Source organism: Homalodisca vitripennis, chromosome 4, assembly GCF_021130785.1.
Source record: "Homalodisca vitripennis isolate AUS2020 chromosome 4, UT_GWSS_2.1, whole genome shotgun sequence".
NCBI lineage: Eukaryota > Metazoa > Arthropoda > Insecta > Hemiptera > Cicadellidae > Homalodisca > Homalodisca vitripennis.
Window position 1 is genome coordinate 92,769,149 of NC_060210.1, and position 8,133 is coordinate 92,777,281.

Here is an 8,133-nt window from a genome sequence, read left to right on the forward strand (position 1 = left end):
CGTCAAGTCATAGTATTGCATATATGGTATAGTTATTGATCGGATAAATTTATTGTCATGATGTAACATTTTGTTTATACTTTGTTGATAAGTATACTTTTCTCGGGAAATGAACAGACCAGCGACATTCGGCTTGGCAAATGGGCCGCCTGAAAGAAATGCTTACTTTTGTCTAAACTCATGTTTCAAGCCAGTTGTTTTCTCTTTTGCAAATGGGTCAACTGTAGGAATAAGTAAAAAAACTTTTGAAGTCTTTCACCCTCCACAGGCAGAATATCAACATTAAATTGGTGAAATGTTAACAAATAATACCAAAACCGTTTATTTCATTACAATTCGGTGGTGGCGATCCGTATCATCGGTCATGATTAAATACAAATTATTTAAAATTGAGTTGCAAAAAGTTACAGGTTCCACCGAGATTTGAACTCGGATCGCTGGATTCAGAGTCCAGAGTGCTAACCATTACACCATGGAACCAGTTGCATTTCAATCGGTTTGAATAGATAATACAAAGGATTAATATTGCATTGAAATTAAATTAAATTATAACATTTTTCCTGCTAAATTTTCATACTGAATTTATTAAAACTATATGATGAGGTGTATATCAATGTTTCTCATTATTTGTCATAAAAGGAAATTAAAGTTCATAATAGATTTGTTTCCAATGAGAACATGGGATCAGAAGTAGGTATATTATCAGATAAACGTTTCTTGAAAAGAGTAATGCACTATGTACTGTACTTTTATATTGCTAATTGTAAGTAAGACCAATCACTAAGGCATTTAACTTCGAACTTCTCACTTTTCCGAGCCTCTGAAGAAACATTTATTTTTATTTACTGACTAGAATATGTTTAAATCTAATTTAACTGATTTAATAACATATAAAAATGTATTAAAGTATCGTATTTAACAACCAGTCACTTTCAATTTGTAATAATCGCATTTATAATTTGTTAATTGTAAATTTATAAATGTATACATCTTTAATATTTCTAATTTTTTAGTGAAATGAAATTGTAAAATAAATTACTGGAGAGTTAACGAATCAAAGTACATGAACGCAAATCCTATTGACATCGAAACAGCCAGATATATTGCAATCTTCTGAAAAAGTTAGCTAAAAGTTCGTTAACGTGACATACTAATGCAATAACAGGGCATAAATGGCTGCAAAGGGTTTTACCGAGAGACGTGATGCTATAATTGTATCAAGTTATTGGATTATATAGATGCCTTCCTCACACTTTGTAATTCATGTGAGCAATAAATGTTTTATAATTTCACTAAAATACTAAATCTTTCTATTTTTTCTACATATACATGTCTTCAATCAAATCAGAAGAATAAAACATTATATAAAAAAGGCTTAATATATTTCGTGGAGCTATATTGTCTAGAGAAAAAATTCCCGAATATTAAAAATAGTTTTAAATTGTTCAAGTAACATTATATTTACAAACATAATTCAACTATTTCTTCGTGAAATTTACTGAGTAGTTTTGAAAATGTAATGTAAAATATAAAATATGAAATGTTAGTTAATGGAAACTAAATATAATTAGTAAATATTAATTAATACATCGGGATGCTTGGTTTGTAGAAGATGATCTTCTAAATAATTTATTTAAATTTATCAGAATTTTGATTTGGATTAATGCATTTTATATATGCATATTATTATATATTATGCTCTACAATATGTGCCGAAACCGGAGTCAATTTAGTTTAAATTCATTTAGTTAAGGTATGTATTACTGCGATTTTTATCTAATTTATTATAGTGCAATAGAATTATGGTCATTTGGACGGATTTAACATGGTTATTGGTAAATAATTCTTTGTCATGACGTATTTTTTGATAATATGTTTCTTTATGTTTTATTCATAGTATAGTACTGTAAATCATAACTCATACCGATGAGTATTATTTCTTCTCTATCGATTAAATCTCAAAAAGAAACAATATTTATTGTAAAAACAAAAAATATATAATGTAATTATATTTTTTATTTTTTATGGGAAAAAAATATTTTATATTTTACCTATCCCTTAATCTCTCTCGAACTTACTCTTAAATTATCTGGGAGAATGGAAGATAGCCATCAGTTCCCCAAGGCCCAACAAAGGACCGCCAACTCGATTAAATAATTAGGTCTTAAATGTTAGGTACTGAAAATATTTTATCTATTAAACATATTTGCCATGGTAGTGCTTATGCAAGACGTTTATATGTGTAAGTTAATTATATTAATTAAACATGTACCGATATTAATGTGTTATTTCTTATATTCTACATTTATAATTATGTAATATTTTTCTAAATTTGAGAAGGAAACTCGTAACTATAAGGCTGTAGACCAGCTCCGGAAATAGATTTCAGGTTGAATGAGCTTCTTGAGTCGGAAATGCATTTTCCGGATAACTTGATGGAGCAGGCTTTGCAGTAAGGATTATTTTTAATAAAAACTGTATTATTTGTATTGTGTTTAATGTCAATGGAAACAAATGTACAAGTATTCACCTGGGATTTAACAACTTTTACGTTAGAGATTCAAGCGACTTTGATGTTTACACGAATAAAACGAGCCTAGATTGTTGTCACAACAGTATAGGTGGAACACCCTTACAGAATAGGTGCAGAGACCCAACTTGCATCGAGTACACAACCTGCTTTTTTTATTGAAATCATTATAGCAATTTATCCTAAGGTGGAGATTGGAATGGAAAGTATAGAAAGGGTTAAAAATATGGAATGAAAACTTTTTCCTCAGCTTGACACATTTCAAAACGACACATGTGAAATGAAAAAAACAGTCATGCACCTCCTGAAAACTAGATACTTAGACACTTCTCAGAGTCTTTATATGGTTAGCTGATGCCAATTTAACGCTTAGTTACGACGTGTCGTAACAGTTGGTTTTAAATTGTGCCATGCCAGGAAGAATATTATCTGAGAAAAACTGTCGTTTGGTATTTTAACCTTTTATGGTACCCTATCATTTCGATTTCCAAAAAAAATCAGCGCGATAGACGATCAATTACCTTCTGATGAAGTGTAAATTCCTCGGTCGTTTTTACGAAAAACGAGGTTGTGTGGTTATACAATGCATATTGTTTCTGAGTTTGAACTATTAGAACACTCAAATACATTCTGGTCATGTAAATTCGAAGCAACTTCCTCCTACATGATCAAGTATTACAAGGAGATTAGATAAATAAATGCACAGTGCTGTCCTAGTTACCAAGTATCCGATACCAGTGCAAGGAGTAGAAATTTATGGCACATATTAGTCGAAATGATTTATAAGACATTGGCTTCAGTTATGTCCGGTCTGATGATGGTTAATGTTGCCGTAAACAAATAAACAATGATAATTTTACGGTGCATTTATACATTAAATATATCACATCTGCATTATTTCACGTCCGATATTAATGATTCATGTTCGTAAAAATAGATTTATAAACCTTTATTGTTTTTTATTTTAAAACATTCATAATCTTCTTAGTTCTTACGGTATTAAGCTTTAAAAACTTACCTGCCGCCATCTTGAAACGTGATATGATAATATAATATAAATTTTCTCTTCGGACTGCAATGTGCTAGATTTGAGTTTTTTTTATCCTAACTGGTTCCAGCAATAACAATAACAAAAACACATGCATACAGACAAACGGTAATTATACATTTCTGACCAATGTTTATATTACATTTTTTTTTCTTGACACAACTAATTATCAAAATATTTCTGGAGTAGTCGTAAAACCAAGTGTATGTATTAAAATTTAACAGTCCATATTGTTATAGTTTATTTTAAAACCATTTCGTTACTATGTTTGTTAGTGGAAACCGAAAAATTTTTGGTAACAAAGGCTTACATCTGTACTATCTGATTACATCTGTCAATAAGCTTGTGTGGTTTTTGTGGCTTGCTGCTTTAGCCATGTCCGTTAATTTTACTGTAGCCCTTGACAAAAGCTTAATTAACACCTCATTTCCGAGTCCGACCAGGGCAGCAGCAAACGTCACCGCTATTGTCACGGTGACATAGATACATAGATCATACATAGATACATATATACATAACATAGATACACATAGATAGATACATACACATAGGCATACATAGATTTTTGGGAATAATACATAAGGTCCCTTTAACAGCCCTGCGCAAATGATTTTACACTAATAGCCTTTCGTCGTTTGTCGTTGGTTCGTGGTCCGGGTTTTTTTTAATAACAAATAATAATAGGCCTATATTCATCCCAGGAACTGCCCATAATGCCCATAATGTCCATGTAAATTTTCAGTACAATCGGGTGTACGCCTGAAAACAAACAATGGCGCATTCACATTTATAATATTATAAGGATCAATAGCACTTTAAATCCGAATAGTTTTAAGAAAAACTCACAAAATATTTATTAAAACTATGTCTACGATCTGTCTATGATTAATCTTTATTTTGGTGAATAAAACTCATATTAATCTGTTTATTTTTAATGAATCAACAAAAATAAAACAAATAAAGTTGTTCTATGTTTCATCTGTATTTTATTCAATTTAAACTCAAAGACAAAGAAGGGCGAAGAAATAATAAAGTGACTTTAAATCCTCACGAAATCCTTGCAGATTTCTGTGAATTTCATTTTCCGTTATAAATCAAAGAACAATGAGCTTACGCTTGACAGTTGCCAATTTCGAGTTTGGCAAATTGCAGAACTTTTAAGGCATACAGTTTTCGCGGAGGCGTTTGGTTAACTCTGCATTGTTTCAAAGTCTCTCGGGTGACACGCGACACAACACATTGTATTTGTTTATACACGTCCCAACTCGTATACATATAACTCAACTTGCAGATCAGATGTGCTGAAGTGATTCAAATGTTGTCTTAATCGTTTTATCACACTGGTTTTCGAATCTCGTTAGGCTGGAGAAAAGAGGCAACTTTTCGACTTTGTACGTTAAATATTTACTTTCACAGTAGCTGTATAGCTCGCGCCAGCTCCATTGTATACAATTTAATGGGAGGTAGCAATCTGTCTGACATTCTTACGATCAGGAGGTGTGGATGTTGTATAACCAGTCCAGTACCCGTGTATAATGCTCTCCCCTCGCGCCAGCTCCATTGTATACACTGTAAGGGTAGGTAGCAATCTGTCTGTCATTCTTACGATCAGGAGGTGTGGATGTTGTATAACCAGTCCAGTATCCGTGTATAATGCTCTCCCCTCGCGCCAGCTCCATTGTATACACTGTAAGGGTAGGTAGCAATCTGTCTGACATTCTTACGATCAGGAGGTGTGGATGTTGTATAACCAGTCCAGTATCAGTGTATAATGCTCTCCCCTCGCGCCAGCTCCATTGTATACACTGTAAGGGTAGGTAGCAATCTGTCTTTCATTCTTACGATCAGGAGGTGTGGATGTTGTATAACCAGTCCAGTATCAGTGTATAATGCTCTCCCCTCGCGCCAGCTCCATTGTATACACTGTAAGGGTAGGTAGCAATCTGTCTGACATTCTTACGATCAGGAGGTGTGGATGTTGTATAACCAGTCCAGTATCCGTGTATAATGCTCTCCCCTCGCGCCAGCTCCATTGTATACACTGTAAGGGTAGGTAGCAATCTGTCTGACATTCTTACGATCAGGAGGTGTGGATGTTGTATAACCAGTCCAGTATCAGTGTATAATGCTCTCCCCTCGCGCCAGCTCCATTGTATACACTGTAAGGGTAGGTAGCAATCTGTCTTTCATTCTTACGATCAGGAGGTGTGGATGTTGTATAACCAGTCCAGTATCAGTGTATAATGCTCTCCCCTCGCGCCAGCTCCATTGTATACACTGTAAGGGTAGGTAGCAATCTGTCTGTCATTCTTACGATCAGGAGGTGTGGATGTTGTATAACCAGTCCAGTATCCGTGTATAATGCTCTCCCCTCGCGCCAGCTCCATTGTATACACTGTAAGGGTAGGTAGCAATCTGTCTGACATTCTTACGATCAGGAGGTGTGGATGTTGTATAACCAGTCCAGTATCCGTGTATAATGCTCTCCCTTCGCGCCAGCTCCATTGTATACACTGTAAGGTGAGGTAGCAATCTGTCTGTCATTCTTACAATCAGGAGGTGTGGATGTTGTATAACCAGTCAGTATCAGTGTATAATGCTCTCCCCTCGCGCCAGCTCCATTGTATACACTGTAAGGGTAGGTAGCAATCTGTCTTTCATTCTTACGATCAGGAGGTGTGGATGTTGTATAACCAGTCCAGTATCAGTGTATAATGCTCTCCCCTCGCGCCAGCTCCATTGTATACACTGTAAGGGTAGGTAGCAATCTGTCTGACATTCTTACGATCAGGAGGTGTGGATGTTGTATAACCAGTCCAGTATCCTTGTATAATGCTCTCCCTTCGCGCCAGCTCCATTGTATACACTGTAAGGGTAGGTAGCAATCTGTCTGTCATTCTTACGATCAGGAGGTGTGGATGTTGTATAACCAGTCCAGTATCCGTGTATAATGCTCTCCCCTCGCGCCAGCTCCATTGTATACTGTTTATTAAGGGTAGGTAGCAATCTGTCTGACATTCTTACGATCAGGAGGTGTGGATGTTGTATAACCAGTCCAGTATCAGTGTATAATGCTCTCCCCTCGCGCCAGCTCCATTGTATACACTGTAAGGGTAGGAAGCAATCTGTCTGTCATTCTTACGATCAGGAGGTGTGGATATTGTATAACCAGTCCAGTATCCGTGTATAATGCTCTCCCCTCGCGCCAGCTCCATTGTATACACTGTAAGGTGAGGTAGAAATCTGTCTGACATTCCCACAATCAGGAGGTGTGAATGTTGTGTAAACAGTCCAATATTCGTGTATACTGCCCTCCCCTCGCGCCAGCTCCATTGTATACACTGTAGTTGAAGGTGACAATGTTTATGACATTCGCACGATCAGGAGTTGTGAATGTTCTGTAACTAGCCCAATATCCGTGTATACCGCCCTCCCCTGGCTCCAGCCCCATTGTATACACTGTAATGTCCGGCTGTCCCGTTCATCAGTACACTGCTAGCAGATATGGATTAGTTCTAACGTACTAACACTAATCGTACATATAGTGGACTGATTGGATAATTACAAACTATCAATGTTTGGGTATTTTTATAGTTTCATGTACTAGTATTTTCTTTGCTGTATCTCGCTTTTGTTTTAGTTCTGTAGGAGAAAAAATATATAATGGTAAAGCTGGATTCAGGTAAATAATGAGTTGAAGGTGGTGCAATCAAGTTTGGTTTTGGAAAGTTTTTTTTACGTAAAACTTTGTAATCAGATTCAAATGAAAACTGCTGAAGATAAAATTATAAAATTTTAAAACATGCGCTTGTAATCTTTCATCCGTAAAATAAATAATCTCATTAAGAAATAATATTTGAAAAACGTATTGCTTTATTACATTATATTTAGTTATATTTATGACTTAACGAAATTATATATTAAGTCATATATGAAATTACTTGTTTATAAACAAGTAGTTCAACTGATATAAGCCTATACCAATTTTCTGTTGAATTAAACATGCAGGATGTTAGTAGTAAAACTACTTTATCTTAAAATAAATGGTATTTTGGAAAAGGAACAAATAACAAAGTTTTTCTAATAAAATTTCCTTATAATGTTTCATACAAAATTGAGTAAATATGCATAACGAATTTAATGACATTCTGAAAATATACTAATTGCTGATTTTTATAACCTATCTTGGAATTTAACTTTAAACAATATTTTTCGACAAGTCATTACTCTGAGAAAAACTTTTTGGTATGAAAAACTACAAATGTCTAAAAACTAAAAGAAAGAGGGGGTCTTATACAGTGTGATGTTCAATTATGAAATTATAATGTATTTTAATTTAAAGATTAATGAGATATTAGCTAAAATGTCAGAATGGTTAAAATTTATGCCATACTGCAACAGACAAGTTGCTTGTTACAGTAGGAGCTCGATGCCACGGCGTTGCAGACGTGGCCGGATATTTTGGTCACAGATTGAATAATTATAACTTCGCTCTGCGGATATTCGACGGCGCAATAACTGTGGAGCTGTACAGCGCACAATTATTTCTCTGGCT

At 34.6% G+C, this 8,133-nt stretch overlaps 1 non-coding gene across 1 annotated transcript; it reads right to left on the reverse strand.

Moving 5' to 3' along the window:
* Positions 1–408: 408 nt before the first annotated feature.
* Trnaq-cug lies at positions 409–480 on the reverse strand. The gene has a single exon. It is a non-coding gene; the product is annotated as a tRNA-Gln (tRNA).
* Positions 481–8,133: the final 7,653 nt, after the last annotated feature.